This window comes from Triturus cristatus, chromosome 10 (assembly GCF_964204655.1).
Source record: "Triturus cristatus chromosome 10, aTriCri1.1, whole genome shotgun sequence".
NCBI classification, from domain to species: Eukaryota; Metazoa; Chordata; class Amphibia; order Caudata; family Salamandridae; genus Triturus; species Triturus cristatus.
The window spans coordinates 868,798,117-868,821,754 of record NC_140593.1 but is presented as its reverse complement, the minus strand read 5'-3'; positions in this window follow the sequence as shown (position 1 = coordinate 868,821,754).

Here is a 23,638-nt window from a genome sequence, read left to right as displayed (position 1 = left end):
TTATGGTAGATAGGTTTAAGACAACCTTTAAAGCAAGCTATCCTAGTGGTAGCTGTGGAGAGAAGCCTTCAGGCTAAGTCTTGGAGGAATGTAAAGCAGCTTGTTTTACCACACAATCTCTTGAATTACCAAATGAAAGGACACCACACAGGTATATATATCAAATATATATGTATTTATTACTAAACAACTCTCTACTAATCTCTTTAGGAGATTAGAAGTCAGGAACATATGCACAAATCAACGTTTCACAATAAATTAAGCAGAATTATGGTTGGGGCCCTAGGGGCGTACCACACCATATACTAATAAAGAGACTTAGAGATAATGACTTGCAATGGGACAAGGCCTAGGGCCTTCGTAAACATTGGGGCCTCACAAAACCACCCAAGGTAGGTAAGTAAATGACCCACGGGGGACACATGCAGTGTGTTAACCCGGCCGCGAATCCCCGTTGACTTCAATGGTGCAAGTCGCAATTGGAAATTTAGAGTTTAAGGGCACTTCGAAGGAGATTATAAGCAAGTCACTTACAGGGTAAGTAGTTCTAGAGCCAACACCCACAAGAGCACCGTAGTGCAGGAGTTACCTCACCCAGGGAAGCCGGGTGCATAGGTGTCTTTTGGTGTCGGGTCGCTGCGTCGTTTCCAATGGGAGCCAATGAAGAATTGCTACTTGTGAAGACAGAAGAAGTGTCTGGTGGAATCCAAGCCTGGATTCAGAAGAAGGAAGACCTGAAAGCAGAGGGGACAATGTTCAAAGTCACTTGGCAGTGACCCGGGGCAAGGAAGATGGATGCCCACAGTCATCGGGTGTTTTTAGGTGGTTCATGGGTGTCTTGACTCTTCAGCCTCGAGGTCCAGGAGGCGTCGACGATGGCCAGGAGTTGGATTCGGTGTGTCCCACGAAGTCTGCAGCTTACTGCGGTGTCGGTGACCAGATTGGAGCCAACAAACCTCGGTAACAGCAAGTCTTGTGGAAAGGACAAAAAAGTCAGTGGTGCAGACCAGCAAGGTCTGGGGGACTCACCCAGTGAGGGTAAGTCAGGGCAGGCCTGGAGCAACCAGGGGAGGCCTTTGTAACTGTAGGAAAGTCTTCAGGGGACCTACAAGCCAGCCGGCAAGGGATCGTGAAGACGCCTCAGGAGGATCCACTCAACAGGGGGACACGGTCACTCGGATGGGGTAGGCCTTTGATGTTTGGAGGGATGCCTGCTAGAGGCTTGGACCACACGTGGCCCAAAGCACAGGTTCGTAGAACATCGTGAAGGGGTTGCACTCGACAGTAGTGCACGGTACCCATTGATTGCGGTTCCTCGTCACTCGTGGGGTTCACTTGCCTCAGCGTCGCTGGGAACTCACGATGGCCTTGGAGAAGTCAGGAAATCCTCTTCCTGGGCTGCAGGGACTTCGGACTCCGGCGGGAGCGGTGGAGTTTGCAACCGTAGGTTGTAGTTTTTGGTGCCTGCCAAGCAGGGGAGTCACTCCTTGACTCCAAGAGAGATTCTTCAGTCTTCCAGAGGTAGTGGAATGTCGAAGGTACGGGATTCTTCTTCAGAGCGTTGTCCAGGGATATCTAGTTTGCAATGGCAAGGGTTCCCTAACTTATACTAGAAGGAAGGGAGGGAATAGCTCTATGACCCCACCTATGGGAGGGTCAGGGGAGTAGGTGGCTACACCCACTTCCCTTTGTCCAGTTTCACGCCAGAGCAGGGGCAGGTAGCCCCTGAGCTGGTTTGAACTGGTGTATGCACAGCGGAGCCTACTGCTCCCCCAGTGCAAGACTTCAAAGCACTCTAAGAGTGCACCCACCCAGACCCAATACACTAAACCCTGTCTGGGAGGTGGTCACACCTCCCTGTGACAGGATACCTATTGTTGGGCTTCCTCCACTGCGAGTTTCGGTCATCAGCAGGAGGGCAGCCCAGTGTCTGTGACTGGTGGCATCCATTTTGTGATGCCAGGGCTCTTCAGGATTCTACCACCTTTCCACAGTAGTTACATGTCTATACCTCTAGAAAGGTGGGATCATACTCCCACACCAGTTACTAGACAGTCCCCCAGGTAGGCCGATTGTCTCTGGATGTGACTCAGTATTTGAACCAATTGCAAAATATGTTGATTTTTTTTCTCAAGCCGTTCCTAGAGGAAGTTCCCTCATATCTACGGGATACGACTGATTTTATCACAAAAATTTAAGGAACCCCTTTTGATGAACATACCCAAATAATGGTTACACTTGATGTTACCTCTCTTTACACTCAGATACCACAAGAAGAAGCCTTGGAAGTTATCCAACTGTACCTGGAAAAAAGAATGCGGCCCCACAGGGTCCCAACAGCTTTCATTGTCCAACTAGCAGAGCTGGCATTGAAAAGAAACTACTTTGAAGATCAATTCTATGTACAAGTTAAAGGGATCGCCATGGGATGTCCTTTCGCTCCAGAAATGGTGGTCCTCTATATGGCCCAATATGAGAATAAGTTTATTGAAAATAATAATCCTTATGAAAAGAACATAAAGCAGTGGCAACGCTATATTGATGACGTTTGGTGCCTGTGACAAGGCAGTAAAGAAGAATTGATGTCATTCCATGAATGGATAAACTCAAGACACCCAAACATACAATTCTCTGTTCAATTCAGCACAATTAATTTAACATTCTTGGATGTGGAGGTAATACCAGTTGAGAATGTCCTTATGACTACGTTGCATAAAAAAGAGACAGACAAAAATACAATCCTACATTTCAAAAGTGCTCATCCAAAGAGCTTGAAAGAAAACCTCCCATATGGGCAATTACTCTGAATTAAGAGAAATTGCTCAATGATATCAGAATTTGAGAAATATGCTGCAAAGATATGCAAAGGAGAGGATATTAAAAAAAAACTCTTGAAACATTCAACTAAAAGAGCAAGATTCACGCCACGAGAAAGTCTCCTCCAAATAAAAGAAAAGAAGACGTTGGAAAGACTAGTGTGTGTGTCAACTTATAGTCCAGAGATAACAGATTTAGACAAACCATCTTAAAGAACTGGCATTTACATGAAAATTTGGAATGTCCTTTTCCCAAACCTTTATTTGCATGGAAGAAAAATCCAAGCATTGGACAACAAATATTCAGAGCAGATACCTGTCTACCTAAACCAAAAAAGTGACCTGTTGGCTAAGTGGAATTTAAAACTTGTTGAGGGACACAGAAAATGCGGAAATTGCATGGCTTGCACAAACACCATAGAAGGTACTGAATTTGTTCATGACAATATAAAATGGAAACATAGCAAATTCACGAATTGCAAGACAAAAAATGCAATGTATGCAATAATATGCCCCTGTCAAAAAATCTACATAGGTAAAACCAATCAACAAGTCAACACAAGAATAACCCAGTATCGGTCCAGAATAAAGAAAAAAGTAATGACAGCTCCAATGGTAGAACACTTTGTAGAAAAATGCCACAATGAGACTCAATTTAAATTGACAATTCTGGCAAGCTTTAAACCCTCAAGAATAGTGACAGACATAGAAAGTCTACTACTGCGCAAAGAAGCCTACTTAATTTTGAAATTCAACAGTACGATAGTGGGATTGAACAACATGACAGAATTGGCGAGACTGTAAACACCATTATCTCTACGATGTACTGATTAAACACATCAAAATAAGCTAGCTCAAACAGACCGATTTACAAATACTACGACACCCATAATGCACTGGGATGAATTCACCAAAATGAGTGAAGCTCAATGGACTCTATTGGTATTGAAAACCACATCCCCCATGATTCTAAGTTATAAGCCACCTTTAAGATATCTCCTATTAGGAAATGTCACCGCTTCTTCGTAAGAAACAGATGTGAACGAAGATAAACTTAGGTAAAATGCTTAATTTTGAAGCTTCGCTTTGAATATCTTAAAAATCTGCAACTGTGAGCGAGGCCCTATGTCAAAATAAACTCGTTTTTTCAGAAAGATGAATTAACTGAGAAGAGCAACGTTGTTTGGAGACGCGTGATCGTCTTTAAAGGTATGAGCCCATTTGTCTGAAAAAATAAACGCTGCAATTTAACGCGTGTTTAAAATATTAGTGCCGAAGCTAATTGAGCTTCATGCTTTTCTTTTTTAGAAAACTAAAAGCAACTGACAAGTCACATTGGTACGGTGCGCAAATTAAATGGACATAGCCTCCCGGACTCGGCGGTTTCGGGGCTACCACAAGAGGGAAGCTCCTTTCACCAACATGACCCAAGGGGCGCTACAATACCTGGTCCTTCCTCTTCATTAAATCAGGCTGAGCTGCCGCCAGGTGAAATCTCACTTGCGTTGATTTATCAGACGATGATGGCACACCGAGAGGAGGCTAGGCAGGAGAATATTCGAACCCAGGGGGCATGCAGGAGAGTCCAGAATTCTGTTCGCAGAATTGCGAAAACTTGTACTGATATTGCTACCAGAATCGGAGCAGCAGAAGAGAGGATCTCAAATTTAGAGGACGCCTTAGTGGTGCAGAAGAGTGCTACTGATTTGAAGGGTGCTCAGAAAGATGACATTTTCTGGAAATTAACTGATTTAGAAAATCGTGCCCGAAGAAATAATCTCAGGATCCTAGGGGTACCGGAGGGTTTTGAAGGTGGAGACACTAGGCAATTTGTAGTTGAATTATTTGTTGAGGCATTCCTTGAAGTAAAGGAGAGGGACTGGCGGTTGGAAGTGATGTGTGCCTACCGCTCTCCGCTTAAGCAGAGGCGAAATTCTGGAATTACTGGGGATAAACCTAGTGCAATACTGATATGCCCTTATTAATTGTTTGGCAAGGGAGAAGATATATGATTTAGCGAGGCCCGATAGAAAAATGAGGGGAAAAGATTGTGATTTTTTTGTGCGCCCAGACTTCTGTCCTGCAACAGTTGAGCGGAGGTGGCAGCTTCGCCAGTTGATATCCCATTTTCAGGAGAAGGGGGCGCAAGCTTTTTTGCTTTTCCCGTCTAAATTAAAAATTATTTTTCAGGGTCAGACAAAATGTTTCTTCTCAGAAATTCAGGCTAAGCAGTATCTGTCTACTTTATAGTCAAGGTCTTCTTTTTGCTTTGTTTTCTTTTCACCCTCCCCCCCTCTTTTTTGGGGGGGTGGCTTCCTTGTCTAATGATTCGGTAAGAGTCCGAGTTTTGTGGGGTGGATTGACGATAGGCAAAAGCAAGTTATTAGGATTTACTTTGGGTCTCACTTAAATAGTTGGCGAAGTTAATGAAATTAATAATAAATTCAATGAATGTAGGTGAGCTTAACTGTCTCTGGCTTTGTTTTGCTCTATTCATGCCATTAAGGGGAGAGGGGTGTCAGGGGAGCTTGTTGAACCAGCTCGTTCATCACAAGGACTTAGGTCCTGTTGCCATATAAGGGTATTGTTAGGGGGGTGGTTTATGGGGGTGGGCTGTTTTGGGGAGGGGCTTGGGATGGGGGTGGGGGGGGTCGATGGGGGGCTTGGATGTTTTGGTATCAAAAAGATGCTGTAGTGATGGCTTTAGTCCTTTGTATATTTACTTCTTTGTTCATTATTGTTTCTCTAAATTTGGAAAAACCACAGCTTAGTCGGAAATGCTATATTAGGCTTAATGGGGCAGGATAGAATTATTTTCAGCTCTTGGAATATATGTGGCCTGAATGATCCTAAAAAACGTGCATTATTCTCTAAAATTGTGCATGCTTTACATTTAGATGTTATATGCATACAGGAGACACATATACCCTGGGGGAGACATGGTTGCTTGAAGGTGCCAGGTTATGATTTAATAGCATGTACTAAACAGACATCTATGATTAGAGGAGTGGCCATCCTTATGAAGACGGGGTTAGGGATATGTAAAAGATTTCGAGAGGATAAAATGGGCAGATGGGTTATAGCTGAAATATTAGTTGGCCAAAGGCCGTTAATGATTTGTACAATTTATGGCTCTAATAGTGATGATCCGGAAGTACTTACATTTTTAAATGTTGAATTGGCCGCCTGGCCTTGTCCACTCTTTATTTGTGGGGATCTGAATATCAACCTACTTAGTAATTTTAATTTGGTAACTGATCTCAATTATAGCGGTAGGAAACCTAAAGTGTTCAAGGCATTGCAGGTATTGGTTCAAGAGCATGGGTTGATGGATTTGTGGCACCAACATAATAAAATGGATGATGGGTATACATATTACTCAGCTCCCCATAATAGCTTGGTTAGGCTTGATTATTTTTTGGTCCCAGAGCAGTTTGTTGAAGTTTCTTCTATTCATGTCTCTCCTAGGATCATATCTGATCATAATGCATTAATTGTTGAGTGTCTATGGCCCCGAAATAGGAAGCCTCTCAGGCAGTGGTCTTTCGAAAGGAAGCTTCTGCTGGATGAGGCCTGTCAGGCACATTTGAGGAAGTGGTTAATTGAATTTCTCGATATCAATAGGGGCACTGCCCCCAACGAAGTGGTGTGGGATGCCCTAAAGGCCGCAGTGCGCGGTGAGACTAAAAGTGTCTCCTCGTTCCGGTGGAAGCAAGGGCAAGATCTAATGAAGTCTCATTTGGAGGAGCTTAGAACGGCAGAAGTAGCACTGGCCTCTAAAATTAAGAATGATAGCGATATAGAGCAGTCTCAGGAGGCTGTTGCTATAATAAAATCTAACCTTCTTAAATCTTTTGCTGCGGATCTGGCCGCTAAGTACCTCTTATATCGAACGACTATGTTTGAATTTGGTGAAAACTCTGGTAGGGTACTTGCGAAGCGGCTTCACCAGAGAAATGTACAAAGTCACGTTACTAGAATTCAGGATGAAAATGGTATGGTTCAGGATACCCAGGAAGGAGTGAATGGGGTATTCCAAAAATATTATACAAAGCTTTATTCTGAAGATATCGACAGTGATAAGGTAGTGCCCGAGATTGAGGCCTTTTTATCGGGTAAGGATACTATGAAAGTATCACCAGAACAGAATGAAATACTATCGGTCCCTATTACATGGGAGGAGGTGGTTTCAGCGGTTAAAGCATTGGCCAATGGTAAGGCCACAGGTCCAGACGCAATACCTCTTGAGTTCTACAAGGCGTTTTTATCAGAGATTCAGCATGATTTACTTGCTGTCTTTACGGCAGCCCAGAAAGGTATGGTTCCAGACTCTTGGCGGCAGACTACAATTGTTCTGTTTAATAAAAAAGGAAAACCAGAGCTGAGCCCGTCATCTTTTCGGCCAATTTCTCTTATAAATAGTGACTCCAAAATTTTCTCCAAAATATTAGCCTCTAGACTAGCTGAGGTTATAGTTCCTTTGGTATCCCTTCGTCAACATGGATTTATTCCGGGCCGTGACACCACAGATCATGTTCGGCGGGTTATTGCTTTACTGGACTGGGCCCAGGCCACGGCCTCTCCCCTCGGGGTGATCCTGTTGGACGCTGAGAAAGCGTTCGACAGGGTCTCCTGGGGGTTCTTGTGGGCCGTGCTTAGTTGGAAGGGCTTTAGTAAAGAGTTTATACTAGCTATTCGGTCATTATATATTTCACCTGTGGCAGTGCTTCGTATATCGGGCCAAGAAACTAGCTATTTTAACATCAGTAGGGGCACTCATCAGGGGTGTCTGTGCTCACCTCTACTGTTTGCCTTATATATCGACCCGTTTCTTAGCCAAATTGAAGGGGATAGGAGCATACTACCAATAAGAGCTGGGGGTACTGAGCTTCGAGCTTTGGCTTATGCAGACAACATTGCTGTGCTAACCTCTAAAGTCTCCTCTGCATTGCAGGCACTTAAGGTGTCTGCTGTGCAGTTTGGTGTAATATCTGGCTACAAGTTAAACATGGCTAAAACCCAGGTAGTTCAAACACCAGATATGCCATACTCGGGCAATCTTGCTGTCCCCGAAGCAGTGTATCTTGGGGTGAGAATTTCAGCTGCTGTCGATTCTATACCGGATTTAAATATTCTTCCGGTAATAGATGCAGTAAACACAAACTTAGAACGATTGGATCACCTTCATTCATCTCTTTATGGTCGCTGCAGTGTTCTTAAAATGCTTATACTCATAAAGTTTTTATACCTCTTTAGGACCATCCCATTAGTACTATCACAACGCAGTCTGCTAAAGGCAGACAGGGTCTGCCATAGGTTTTTGTGGGGATATAGACGATCTCGAGGGGCTGCTAAGTGGATGTGCCTCCCTCGGAATCGTGGTGGGTGGGCAGTACCCAATTTACTGTTATATTATTGGTCAGTCATGATACAGGCTTTTGGAATACCACTTTTAGGAGATAAATATGAAGTTCCGTTATGTAACTGCCCTACTATTTTTGAGATCGGCTTAGGTACTGCGGCTAAGGGTATTTTAGTCGAAGTCCTTGAACCAAGTTACTTTAAAAAGACCAGATTTAAGGTCATTAATACCTTGTTTGTCATTTGGCAGAAAATTATCCATACATCAGCTTAATGTTTATACCCCATTTAAAGCATCTCGACTTCTTCCTCCCTTTATTTTTCAAGATCAGGTAATGTCTAGATGGCGAGTACAAGGGCTGCGGGTGATAGGAGATTTGGTAGGGGATGGCCAATTATTACCTTTTGTATTTTTGAAGGACAAATATCAGTTGCATTCTCATGACTTTTTTAAGTATCTGCAGGTTAGAAGCGTATTGTTTCAACATCTCGATGCAAATCCCTCTCTATTCGATAAAATAACTATATTTGAACTTATCCGAAAGAAAGCCCGAATTGGAATAATATATCGGTATGTACTCTCCAGTCTACCGGATGATCTGAGTGTACAAGGATTAAGTTGGGCGGATAAATTAGGAAAGACTACTGTTGATTTAAATCCGGCCCTTGAGCTGGATAGTAAAGTTTTGGTCTCTGGTAGTCTTCGGACGCAAAGTTATATGTCGATGTTTGATCTGTATAATACACCTGCAAGGATTGCAAAATGGGGCAGTAGAACAGGCGACCACTGCTCTAGGTGTGGGTTATATGCAGCAAATACTACCCATATGTTTTTCTTTTGCCCAAAGCTGAAAAATGTCCTGTCTGACATTGAATGCTTTATTAACGTCACGTTTAAGATCCAGTTTACTTTGACTCGGGAGATGGTGATAACGGGTTATGACGGGGCAGCGTCTTTGGGCAATACATGGTATACCTTTGCATTTTTGTTTATCTCCTTGTCTATGATCCGGTTATGTATAACCTCACAATGGCTTTCTCCTGAAGCCCCGACATTTATAAATTGAAGAACTAGATTCCTTGCCATTTATAAGTTGGAATCTTCAGTATATTCAATAAAGGGTAGGCGGAGGCGGAAGCTTGCTTCAATGATTTGGACTCCAGTGGAGGAATGGATTAAATACTTGTTATGTATGTATTGTCGATAGGATAAGGCGTTGCTCTGCTTATATGTTTTGAATATGATAGTTTAAATGTGAAGCAATGTTTATTACAATTATATGTTTGGACTGAAAGCCATGACTGTATTGTCTTGTGTTAAAAGGAAATAAAATTAATAAATAAAGTAAAAAAAAAAAAAGAAAACTAAAAGCAACTGAAGAGAAACTCGTCACTTTTAAGCAAATGAATGCTTTTACCAGGTATGAAAAGGCTTTAAAAAAGAATTCATTAGCTAATAACTGCTACGAAAGCACTAATGACTTGTCGTTTTTTGTGCAGATACGATCTAAGTAAACAAAGAAAAGGCAGGGAATCACGCTGAGAGATTAATTAAAGCAACGTTGCTCGAAGAAGAATACTTTGTTTAAAAGGTACGCTTTTGAATAGACAGCAGATGCAGAAAGTAAAATGAATTTTTTCCAAAAAAACGCTCAAGTTAATTAAAGATCACGTCTTACTTTCAGAGTGAATAAAAACGACTAAGGGTCAAGCATAGCCCAGCGAAATTCACCGCACTTAAACAAGTGAATGCCACTCTCAGGTATGTTCACAAGTTAGTCAACATATCTACTAATGAAAACCTCACGCTCACATTTAATTAATTGTATGCCATTGTTTATGTAGATAAGAAAAATAACCAGAGAATCCGGCTGCAAATAATTTGCTGAAACTCTTTACGTTAGAGACACTCGAAATGCAAATAACACAACGCTGTCTAGGTATATTTACCAGTGTTTAAAAATAAAGAGAAAGCTAATGTAAATAAGGGAGCTAAAAATATCGATGTTTTTAAATATATCTTTTTATACATCCTTATTTTAGAGAACCAAAAGTGCTGTAAAAACAACTAGGAGCCCTGATGAGAGTCCATTTATTAAATATAAGAGACTCGAAATGCGTTGGCTTTACTACGACACAGAATACGAACACAGAGGAGCTATAAAATTGATCCAGTCTATATATAGAAGCAAAATCCTATGGTGTATGACAATAAATGTTTTTTCCCCTACTTCTTTATTGATTGACATGATGAATTATGTGACATCAAGTAGTATGTAAAGATGAAATATTTGGTTGTGACACTAAAAGACAACACAAGAAAATCGTGATAGTAGGATGTTTTGTTTATTAGTAAATCACTATGTTTGTTTATATTGTGTATTATATACCCAAAATATTTGTTAAATATTTTATGAGTCACTGCACAAAAGAATTTTCTGTATATAGACTTACATGTCTTTTCTGATTCGAATATAATTTTTAAAAGAGCTTAAAAAGTTGAAAAATATGTACTAATAAAGTACTAGATCGAATGAAAATAATAAAGTTTGGTCTATCGGTAATTTAAAGCGCTAAGAATTATAAAGGTTCTGACTAATTAAAGTGGGCACCTTGTACCAGTCCAAACAACCCTTATTGATGATTAGGTTAAAGACAACCTTTATTGGAAGCTATCCTAGTGGTAGCAATGGAGAGCAGCCATCAGGCAAAGTCTCGAAGGAATGTAAAGTAGCTTGTTTTACCAGATTAGAACCTCCTGAATGACCAAATGAAAGGAGAGCCACACAAGGAATATATAAAATATATGTATTTATTACTAAACACTCTCTACTAACCTCTTTATGAGAGTAGAGAACAAAGCACACAATATTAAATCACTAGAACGACAGTAAATAGCACAATACACTGTGGGCTTCAGGGGGAGACCAAACCATATACTAAGAAAGTGGTATAACAACCACGACTTGACTAGGCACAGTGCCTAGAGCACGTAGAATCGCTGGGACCCCAAGGAACCACCCAAAGTAGTGACACAGGGGACCCACGGAGGACGGGTGCAGTGTGAGAACACAGACGCGAGCTCCATACAACTTTATGGGAAAGTCGCGGTTGGAATTTTATAGATTAAGGACACTTCGGAGAGGACTTTAAGCAAACCCAGTTAAACATAGAAGGTTCTAAGGCCAGCACCCTTGAGAGTACTGAGACACCCGTGTTACCAATCCCAGAGGAGCCGGGTGCATAGGGGTCAAGTTATGTCGGAAACCTTCGTAGTTTTCAATGGCGTGATGTGGAAAAGTGCAGCTGCCGGGAAGATGAAACGTGTCCGGTGGAATCCAAGCCTGGATTCGAGGTGAGAAGAACCTGAAAGCAGAGGGGAAAGAGTCTGGGTCACTTCACAGTGACCAGGGGCATGATAGACAAATGCCCACCGATGTCGGGTGTTTCAGGTGAGAAGAGGTGAAGCTTGACTCTGCAGCCAAGGGGACCAGGAGATGTCGATGATGACCAAAGTCTGGAGGTGAGCTGTCCCACAAAGGATGTCAAGTGCTGGGAGGTCAGTGTCCAGATTGAACACCAACAAGCCTTGGCAACTGCAACCCATGCAGGCAGAGGAAAGATGCTTCGGTGAGGACCAGCATGGTCTTGGGGACTTTCCAAGCTAGAGAGAGACAGGGCACATATGGAGCAACCAGAAAAACCCATGGAAAGTCAAAGTTACCTTCACAGGGACCCACGGGTCAATGGACCAGGGATCGCGAAGGGACCTTGAGCTGAATCATGAATACCAGCCCACGGAACACCAGAAATCTTTGGTGGAATTACCGCTTGGGGTCAGGGCTACAAGTAGCCCAAAGCACAGCCTCCTGGATTGCCGAAAAGCATATGCTGCTGCAAAAGTACACAGTGCACAGAGGTTTGCGTTGCACGGGCCCCACAAGGGATACGGGCCCCAGAATTGCTGAGAGAGCAGTTCAACCTCAGAGACCTCAGAAACCCACCTCCTGTGTTGCAGAAATCTTCAGAGTCCTCAGGAGCTTGGGAGATGCAAACTGGTCAGATGCGTTTGGGTGCCTGCCTTGCAGGGGAGTAACTCCTTTACTCCAAGGGAGATTCTTCAGTCACCCAGCATCGTGCAGATCATCGAAGTACTTGGTTTCTGTAGCAGAGTTTAGTCCAGGTAAAATTTAAAGTCCTGTAGTCAGGGGTTCCTACTTTCTACCCAAGGAAGAGGTGGGACAAACACTGGGGGCCCACCTATGGAGGGTCAGGACAGAGGGGTGGCTACACCCATGTCCTTTGTCCAGTTTTGTGCCAGACCGGGAGCAACAGGCTCCTGCAACCAGTTTGAGCTGGACTATGCATAGGGACACCAAATGTGCCCCCAGTGGAGACATCAATGCACTCTCAGAGTGTACCCACCCAGCCCCAATTCACTCAATCCTGTCTGGGAGGTGGTCACACCTCCATGTGACAGAAAACCTATTGTCAAGCTTTCCCCTGCTCGAGCTTGGCTCAGCAGCAGGAAGGCAGACTCGTTTCTGTGGCTGGCAGCATCCCTTTTGTGATGCCCAGGTCGAGAAAGCTGGTACCGGGTAGCCCGGTATGTCACATTTGTCCCTCTAGGAGGGTGAAATCATACCTCCTCTGCCAGTTACTGGTGGGGGGTATGATTCCAAGGTGTTTGACACCAAACATGACATGTTCCTATTCAGCCTTTTTAAAATTTGCAATTACCGCGAGGTTATGATGCACTTAAGTATATATGGTTGACTGCATCACAAACAACCCCGGAAAATAGGTTCAGAAGGCTGCAGAGGGGATCTGTTCATGCAGGTGCACCCTCTCACATAAAATCCAACACCCTGCCTTCAGGATTGATAAGGCCTGCCATAGGGTTGACTGATAGGTTTATATGTGCAGTGATATAGAATAGATATAGTGAACCTGTATCTAAGTAAGGGGTGCATACACCACCTTCCACAGGCTGCTGTAGCAGACCTGTGTTGTCATTTTGAATGGTCTCTCAGGGGTGGCACAATACATGCTGCAGCCCCTGGGAGGCCTCTGGGGTACCTTTGCCCTGGATACATAGTATACCATATACTAGGGACTTATAAGGGTACCCCAGAATCCAATCTGAAGTGTACCTAAAGTACATGCAATCAATTTAGAGGAGAAAGCAGTTAGACTGGGGTCCTGGATAGCAGGATCCCAGTCAATCTAAGTTGAAAACAGTGAAACATCAGCAAAAAGTGGGGGTAACTATAAGAAGCAGATCCTACTCTCCTACACTTGAAGGTCTTATTCTGCCCCGAAACTCAATACTTGTCCAATACATTAACAACCTTCTCATTGCATCCGAGATGTATAATGCTTGCAGGGACAATACCATTGCCTTACTGAACCATCTAGCTAAGAATCAAACACTCACCCCAGTCAACTGATCTGGATTTAATCCATCATCATTCTTTAGCTCACTCCACCACCAAACCTGTCCAGGGAGGACATGGCTTGGCAGTTCAGGCTGGACTGTTCCCATGAGGCACAGGGTCAGACTGATTTGCATATGGCCATGTCTGAACTGGTTTGGTGGAGTGAGCTGAAGAATGATGATGGATTAATCCTAGATCAGTTGACTGGGGGTGAGTGTTTGATTTGCTCAAGGGCTCCGTCCATCATCCCCTTTGGTACCTCTTTGTTCGTCCTAAGTTCTGTGGCATGCCCAGAGGTGGGTCCCTTGCTCACTTTGCCACTGGATTCAAGATAGCCTGGCTGATGAGGGTTATGAATCCGAAACCGGTCCCAGGATGCTTGTTTCTGGTCCAGGGAAGACATGGCTTGGCAGTTTGGGCTGGACTGTTCCCAAGAGGCACAGGGTCAGACTGATTTGCATATGGCCATGTCTGAACTGGGGTGGTGGAGTGAGCTAAAGAATGATTAAACTCAGATCAGTTGACTGGGTTGTGCGTTTGATTTGCTCAAGCGCTCCGTCCATCATCCCCTTTGGTATCATAATGGAATTGAAAAGGGTAAGAGGAAGGTGTCACCTGAAAGAGTAGAGGCTATCATGAAAATGAGTCTGCCTGATGCCTAAAAGGAGGTCAGAATGTTTAGTGAGAAAAGTTGGCTACTGTCGACAGTGGATTCCCAACTTTTCCCTAATTGCAAAACCTTTGCAGATGCTGACTCACAAAGATGTGTGCAATCCGGTGCCTTGGGACAATGGCTGCTTTCCTTCCTAGAGTTGAGAATGTCTGTCGTGCTCCGGCTTTAGGAATGCCTGATTATAACAAAGAGGTTTCTCTGTTCTGCCATGAAAAGCAGGGTTGTGCTCCATCTGTACTCACCCAGACACATGGAGGTGCCCATAGACCAGTGGCCTATTTCTCAGCTACCTTACACCACGTAGCTGCTGCGTTGCCCGGATATCTCTAAACCGTTGCCACAACAGGTGTTAGTATCGAATGATGTGAGAACATTGTGATGGTCATCCTTTTACAGTGTATTTACCACACTCAGTTGAGCTTCTAATGATGAGAACAGAGAATCAGCTCTTGACAAATGACAAATTGACATGGAATGAGCAGGTGCTTCTTGCCCCTTAAGCAGTGTTATGTGGTAAACCCTGCTACCTTGTTGCCTGTTCTAAATGCTGATGGGGAAGAATAGGAATAGTATGACTGTCTAGATGTCAATGAACTATGTACGAAACCGAGACCAGACATTGTTATGAAGCCATTGTCTGATCCTCTTTGTTGATGGCTCATGCATATGGGGCAATGTAGGAATCTGAGAACAGCCATTGCTTTATGTACCATTTCTGGAGTGGTGGAAGCCACTTGCTTACAGGAAGTATATTCTGCACTAGTGGCCGAAATCATTGCCATGATGCACGCATGTCCCGTCTCTGAACAAGTTTGAGTGATGAGCTTTACCTATTGCCAATATAGTTTTGCTGTGGTTGATGATTTTGGACAGCTATGGACGCAGAGGGTATTCCTAACATCATCTGGTTCTCCTATAAGAAACAGGGAGTATGTGAGACAACTTTTGGATGTGTTGCAATTGCCAAGGGAAGTGGCTGCCATCAAGTCCGCAGCCCATAGAAAGTGGAATGATTTTGTAACTACTGGAAACCGTTACGCTGATGAAGGCGCACACTACTGTGCCTTTAATGCATGTGGCTTTAATGGAGACTATATTGGTGAGAGTGTAGAGAAGACCGAGCTCAATATAATGCTAGCAGCTTCTGACACATCGGACTAAGTGAGTTATTTGCAAAGGGAAGTAGCAGAAGAACAGGTTGGGTCTCGGGGTGGGCGGAATTTGCGAAATTCACTTTCGCAAATTATCGCGAAAATGTTAAAAATCTCCGCAAACACGCGGAAATATCGCGAAGATGTGAAAGTTTTTTTCCCGCCCGTTCGCGGTATTTTCTGCGTGGTCGCGGCTCGCCAACTTACCCATGCGGTTGCTCGCGGGCACGGCCATCTTGTTCTCACTTGTCTCGCGGTGCATGATCACGAGAAGAAAGACGTGATCGCGCGACGCATGACGTTACTGCGGGCACGAACTGTCGCGAGACAGCGCAAATGGCTACCAACAATCCAACATCTCGTGGAGAACGTGACCGGATCTGGAAAACTTGTCGGCGAACGCGGGGATTCAGGTAAGGCAATCGCGCGCACGCGAGAATGTATTATTTTACAGCGCAAGCAAGCAAAAAAATTCCGGTAAAATGGGGATTGCGGAAATTTTTACATTTTCGCGCTCTCCGCGGAACGCGAAAATGTCAAATATCGCAATTTCCGCGAGCGGAACGGAATTTTTGCCCAGGCCTAGTTGGGTCACAGCAGGCTGTGAGAAGGGGAAGGATGAAATTTGGGTGTCAGCTGAAGGCAGGGCGATATTACTGATTTGTCTGTTGCACCAAATGGTGAGACAAATTCATGGTGCCGCTCACAGAGGAAGGGATGTCATGGTGAGATTGTTCAGGCAGACTTGGTTTAATACGAAATTTTGAGTGGTTGCAGAAGCTGTATGTCACCGGTGTGTCACGTGCCAACAAATGAATGCTGGGGAAAAGACTGTTGCTGCCTTGAGCCACATTGGCAGGTCAGGGGGTCAATTCAATTGGATTCAGATGGAGTTTGGCAAAATGCCTATGTGTAATTGTTTGAGGTACATTCTGGTTGTTGTGTACATCTTTTCCAGATGGGTTGAGGCTTTACTGTCTAGGAGATGTGATAGCCTCACAGTACCTAAGTTATTGCTAAGTGAGCTCATTCCTAGGTTCGGATTTCCAGCTACATTTGAGTCGGATAGAGAAACACATTTCCATAAAGAAGTCATGAAGTTACTGTGTGCCGCTCTGCATGTGGATCAGAAACTGCATTGTAGTTGCAGGCCGGAAGCATCTAGAATGGTGGAGCAGATCAATGGCATCCTGAAGTCAACGTTGGCTTAAGTGTGTGCTTTGACGTCCTTAAAGTGGTTCAATGCTCTACCCTTTGTGCTAATGAGTCTTCGCAACATCTATGTCAGGAGAACTGGGTCATCACCCCATGAAATACTAATGGGGAGAGCGATGCATTTGCCTGCAGTGCCTGCCAAAGCGCTTGTGAACATTTCAGATGATTTGATCCTTGACTACTTTAAAGGATTGGCTGTCATGGTTCGTTCTGTGTCTCATCAGGTTGACGCAGCGACTGCCCCCACATCAAGAGGTCTCTGCCACGACCTGAACCCTGAGGACTGGATTCCCATCAAAAGACAAGAGAGGAAGAACGATCTCGATCCTCATAGGCGTGATGCATACCAAGTGATGTTGATGACCACAACTGCTGTAAAGTGTGGCGGAGTGCCAAACTGAATCCATGCCTAACACACATGTTGTGTTTCAAAGCCCTCAGAAGAAACAGCTTGTCTTCCAGAAGAATTACTAGCTGTGACTCAAAAGTCATGGGAGGGGACAAGCCCAGCTGTAGAGGTACCTTAAGAGGCTGGGCACGCACTAAGTCATTCTGAGGGGGGTCACGCTACACAAGACCCTGGTATAGACTCTACGATAGATGGTATCGTTGAGAGTGACAGAGAGTCCGACTCAGTGGAAGAGACTAGTGTGGCAAGAAGTCAAGTGCAGTCAAGAAAGAAAGAAACTACAGATAAGACCTGATCTGTGAGGTAGAGGAGGAAGAACCTAAGACTTGCAGCTGAAAGAGAACTTGAACCAATAAATGAGTCTTCTGAGTTGATTCTAAGTGAACCCGAGCAGGACACGGAAGGTGCACGAAGGTCCAGAAGAGCTTGAGTGCCTTGTCAAAGGTATTCCTCTCCCGAGTGGATCTATCTAGTCGCAAATGCGGGGGAGAGTGAGGTTCATGATCTTGGTGCAGAACATCAAGATATTGCTGAGTGTTCCTGGGATTGAAGCTAATGCACTTCTGTTGTCGACGGTTTCCACCAAGGTTAAGTGGCTTACAAACCTTGATTCTCGAAGACGTGAACTTTCCAAGTTTTGGAGCACAACAGTCTTCTCAAGAGAATGCAACACTTAGAGCCGAACTGTTTCAACGGGTTATTGAGGAAATTGGTTCTGATCTGATAAGGGATGTGAATTGAAGTTTGCACTGTGAATTTACCCAATTTAAAAAAGATAACCTGGGCCGGAGTGAAAGAAGAATACATTTAGGGATTCCATCTAGAGGAAGAAGAAAAAAAAGAGGGCTAGGGAGGTCTTCCGAGCTATGTAATTACTGTAGGGAAAAGACTACTGAAATAACTTTCCAAGGCCTCAAAAGTTTCTCAAAGAACATTAAAGGTGAAGGTTGGTGGAGAAAAGAAATTCTTTGTTTTCTTCAGTGATCTGAGCTACACTTAAATGGAGTCTAGAAATTTGAATCGTAGACACGAATGTATTGTAGGTGCACTCGTTGTTGTGATTGTAGTTATAGCAGTAGTCCTTATAGAGTCAGTTCTGAGTTCACTTTTAAGCGAGGAGATGGGGGGGTACATGGGATATCCACACCAACTCCTGTTGGCTCAAAATGAGGTACTCTAGGATCTGGGAATAGCTTAGTAGAGGAAATTAGTCACCATCTTCATGTAGACATGTCCAAGAAAGATTATACATTACATGCTTATGCTAGATTGCTGTATGAATATGTGGATACCATGGAAGTGAGAGAAGGTTATGTGGGTATGTAACTTCCTGCCTCAGTAGAGGAGGGGATTGCTTATCATCACTTGCCTTTAACGGATGGTATTAGTTGTAGCCTGCTTCTTAGTATGTTCTATGAAAAGGGTCATTATGAGTACTACTTCTCCAGTTAAAACGTGGTACTTTCAGAAATTCCGGTATACAAGCACCTGAATATGTACAACACTTAGAAGAGAAAAGAAAAGATGGAGAACTACTTAGCACCCATCATATCTTTAGACACTGCGTATGCACATTGACATAATTAGGCTTGCATACTAACAGATATAGAAAAGAAATGTATTGATCAAGTAGAAGATAGAAATAGGGTATTAATTAACACTGTAAATAAGGAAGACAAGGATACTTATTGGACTACGGACGAGTTTGCTTACAAAGCTAAGGGAAGTTCAGGTCCAATACCTTTAGATTGGCAACAGCAAGGAAAACTGTGCATATGACAAGATGAAAGCCATTAAAACTCTCATGTGTAGGACAGAGTGTATGTGATCATATATTTTTGCTCAATGGCCCTTTGAAGATGTTTTTGCAAGAGTCAGTTTGCATGGTACCGGGAGCATATTTTGTGTGTGGGAATAATGCGTATGTACGTTTGCCCAGCAAATGGTATGGTACAAGTTATTTGGCATTTGTGTTTCTAAAGATATATCATGTGGATGAATTGGAGAGCACTGAAGGAGTGGCGAAAGGCAGATAAAAGTGAGGAACTAGTGCTGGAAAATTTGTGGGACATCATTTTGGAGCGATGATACCTAGTCTGGGAGTAGTGCTGACTGAAATCATGATTAGAAGGTTTTCTACTATAGTGGATAAGCTGTCTATTAGCACGGCTAAGTAATTGATTCTTATTGATGGGAAGATGGTATTGATAAGTGCGATGGTGATGCAGAATCATCTTGCGTTAGACGTTCTACTCGCAAAAGAGGGCAGTTTCTGTAGGACGCTGAAGGTCCAACAGTGCTGTGCTTATATCCCTGATAACAGTAAAGATCAGAGATACATCATGAGATACATATATTGGCAGCAGAAGGAATTTTTAGGACAAGATTGGGAAAGGATTTGGTACAGTGGGAAAGTGGTTTGCAAATCTGGGTAAGTGTATTCTTTGGATACATCCAAAAACCGATACTGATTAAAATCTTTATCATTGCTATAATGGGAAAGATAAGGGTGTGTAAATGGCATAAGTCGAGGCAGTTGGAAATCTCCTTAAGGCAAAGAAGGATGGAAGGACTGCAAGACAGTTACCATGGTAATCTGACGCGAATGGAGGAGTTCAGGCAGTTAAGGTTGGCTACTACATCTGTTTAGATCTGTCTACTCTACTGGGATGTTTTAGATGTTATTGTCATGATTCAATGTCATCAGAAGGGGGACTGATGGAGAGGAAACTTGCCATTTGCATTTACTCATCTGTAGGGGTGCATCATAATCATGTGTAGAGCTCACCCACACATAATACTGCCTCGTGTAAACATGAGTGCTAGAAATGTGAACTGTGTTAATGCATATAAGTGGCATATTTAGCACAATAATGAGCATTCTGAGATGTTAACGCAGGAAATAAATGTAACTAGCAGAAACGTTAAGATGAAGAGACTGTGTTGTGGAGATTTGACACTACTCATGTACTAGATGTGGTTTAAAAATGTTACTTAACATAACCAAATAAATGTGGTAGTTAGAATGCAATATAGCTCTGCAGGATCTTAATGCTTAGGCAATGTGCTCTTATGTTAGCCGAAGTTATAGGCCTGAAATGCAAACCCCTGACAAACTCTCACTTTAGAATTAATGTTCTGAATTTCATGTGCACTGTGGAAGCTGTTCTTTTTCATGTTTTGCATTGGAGGTGGAGAAGCAATCTTTTAGGCAAAGTAATGTCTTTGTTTTAGCAGCTAAATGAAAAAAGAAGTTACAATCATATGGCTTGGAGGCGATAAAGAAAGAAGTTGGTTCCACATGGGAAACAGTAATGGAACCAAGGAAGAATTGTTGCAAAGGATATACATGGAGAACACAGTGGAAAAGTATGCTCTTGACTGTGCCCATCGTGGAGTATGCGCGAGAAGTGTCGCCTGGGATGTCTACCTGTGGATTACTGATTGTTGGAATTAGGGACAGTGCCCACATCTTCCTTGCCCCTGATAGGAAGCATCCCAGAACAAGTTCTTTCTCTTGTGATGGTAGCTTCATGCTGCCTGACCCATTTTGACGGTGGAGAGACTTCTTAGGAAGACTCCACTACTGACAACTTTTCCTCACTTTTCAAAATGCTTATTCATTAATTCATTAACATTGGGATGTCACCTTAGACATGGTGCAGGGATAGATTAAAATGCTCTTTACTCATCAATACTCGATCCAGGGAAATATGGACGAATGCTTTTTGATTTCCTGTATCCTTCTTCTCAAGATAATAGTTCTGTTCATGTTGCACCACCTGAACTGAGAGCGATGTTTTGGCTTTGTGTTTGCTTTGTATCACTGTACTCTCATTCTGAGGTGTGCCCATTTTCAGCTATTTCTGGCTTTGCAATAAATTCAGCTAAGCATACTCCTTCGTCCTTTGGGTATTATGTATCTGGAAGATAGGAATTTCTAAATCGACTGTGGGTTGATGATTTTCTTTCCTTTACACTTTCATACTGTTTAAAAGAACCACTGAAGTGTGTCTCTAGAAATGTTCCAGAACAAATGGGCCCGACCCTTTCACTAGCATACCCTGTATTTAAAATTCTCCTGAGGTTGAAGTGCTGGTTCAGAATCCGGGGACCCTTTCAGGGGGCTTTATGGTGTACGTACTTTACTTGAACCCAAATAGAGCTTAACATCGCTGTACATTTTGTTATGAATTTCTACTGATGAATCAACCAACATTTTCAACCGGGAACATGTTTATTCATTACATTGGTTTTATTTGCGCTAAACAATTGTATATGCACACTTTGGGTGCAGTTTTTGATCATACAACTAGCAATGTTCTGATTAATACCTCTTCCTTTGTCATTCATGAAGACATTTTCAGCATCTTTGATTAATTTCTTGTTTTTTTCTTGTGCATTCCTTCATTTATTTTATTCTGTTCTTTCTTGATAGATGTTTATTTAGTTTTGTTTAGTCTCTGTTCATGCCATAGCATTTTTATTTGTGATTTTTCCAAACTGTTGTACAATCTCTTCAGTAGTACCTTTTTTCCTTTGAATCACAGACCAACTATTGCTGTTTCATTCAGCTTGTGCTATTTCGTATTTAGTTTATGTGAAATCTTCTCTGGCTCTAACGTCAATCAGTAGTAATTTTACATGAATATCGTGGTGAGATTAGAGTTTATCCTTCTGACAGAGGCTTTTTTGCATCCTTCATCACTTAATCACTTTTTCCTCATTATCTCCTCAGCTTTGATATGTCTTTCATTAGAGTAACATCCCTGTTGCTTCCTTCCACCAGTGCTGTCCTCTTCCTGTCCTGTAATTGGAAGCGCATGACTTGTTTTTACACATACTGTAAGCTTTTCCGGAACTTTGTTGGCTGAATTTATGATATCCTTCTCCAAACCATCTTTGCAAGTCAATAATATAGTCATATAGATCCTCATGATCCTCATCATGTGCTATCATACTTGTTGAGTATCACATCAATGAAAACGTTACAAACCTCGGGTATCAGAATTTAGACAGATACGGTAACTACTTTTGAATTGCCTCAGAGACCACAATGGCTCTAAATATCTTTCTGCAATAGCTCCCATACATTGGTAGATGGTGCCATCTGACTTCATGGGAATTCTATCCCGCAAGGGGATGTGATGGCATGGAGCCACTTATGGGGGCAACCCTGCACACCCATGTCGGTTTATCAGTCAGATCAATTCTGTTCCCTCAAATGTAGTGAGAAAGAAAAATTAAAATGTGGACAGTGTAAAAAGTTGAAACCATACAACCTACAATGATGATCCAGAGAACAAGATGTAGTGAGAAATCTGCAGTGAGATGGCATATTCACCAAATGAAGCAAGGCAAAAAGGCAGGGAACTTGTTTTTCCGATGAATACTTCTATACACAGATTCCTCACTTTTTAATTCATACCAAAGCGGTTTCCCCCAAGAATGTTGAGTCTGAGGAACAAGCTTCACACCCGGAAACCCTATAGGCACAATGACCCTTCCTGCAGACCTGGGAGTCTATACAGTAGTGCCTGGTAAAGGTATGGACAGGTGCTCATGTAGCAGCTTTGCAGAGGTCCACGCTATAATACTTCTAGCTAGGTCTGCAGTGCATGCCCTCCCCTAAAAGGCCCTCAGAGATCTTCATTTTGGCCTGAAGATTTTTTAGTCCACAATGTTAAAAAAACAAACTGTAACACCAACATTTCTAGCAGTAGTATTGGTTTAGCACCCATTTCACCTATTGATACGATGGCTTTCTAGAATGATCTGACATGATGAGATATGTTAACCCCTTCGCTGCGGCGCGAATTCCGCCGCAGCGCTGGGGGGTTTGGGGTGAGCGCGGCGCTGCCATGCTCATGACGGAACCACGCCGTCATGAGTCGTGGTTCCGTCATGACTCCACCCACTTGCGCTGATCGCCCGCACAGGCGGGGAAACAGCGCCGCGTGGGCGGAGCGGCCGCCAACAGCCGCAGCATGACGGAACCACTCCGTCATGAGCACACGGCGCCCGTGGCTCATGACGGAGTGGTTCCGTCAGAAGCATGCAAGGGGTTAAAGAAATGTGCATAATGGGACACCTATTCCATCTCTTTCTGATCTTCTCACCATTAACTCACTCACTATCCATTTGGACAAAATCTGTCCACACATAACACGCAGATATTTTCCAAGAAAACACAATAGCTTTGTAATAAGAATGACTACTTAGTGCATACAAACTGATTTTGAACATCTCTATATGTTTCTATCAACTAACAAGCAAGAATAAGCCCTACAACATGCCTCTTTTCTGGGCAACATTACCAACTATTCCACAGCAAGAACTCCCAGTTCCAGTTAAATCCCTCCTGAACAAAAATAACTTGCATTTATTCATGTAATTAAATGAGTTAATATAAAAACAGTAGCCCAGAATCTTTGCATATTTCTACAAACCAGCAATGTGGAATCAATCGACAAACAGCAACTATAATGATTTCTCTTTTTAGATCTAGTTTGAAAGCGCAAATATTACCACACTCTACATAATCACCAGAAAATTAGATTTTATAAGTATTGCTG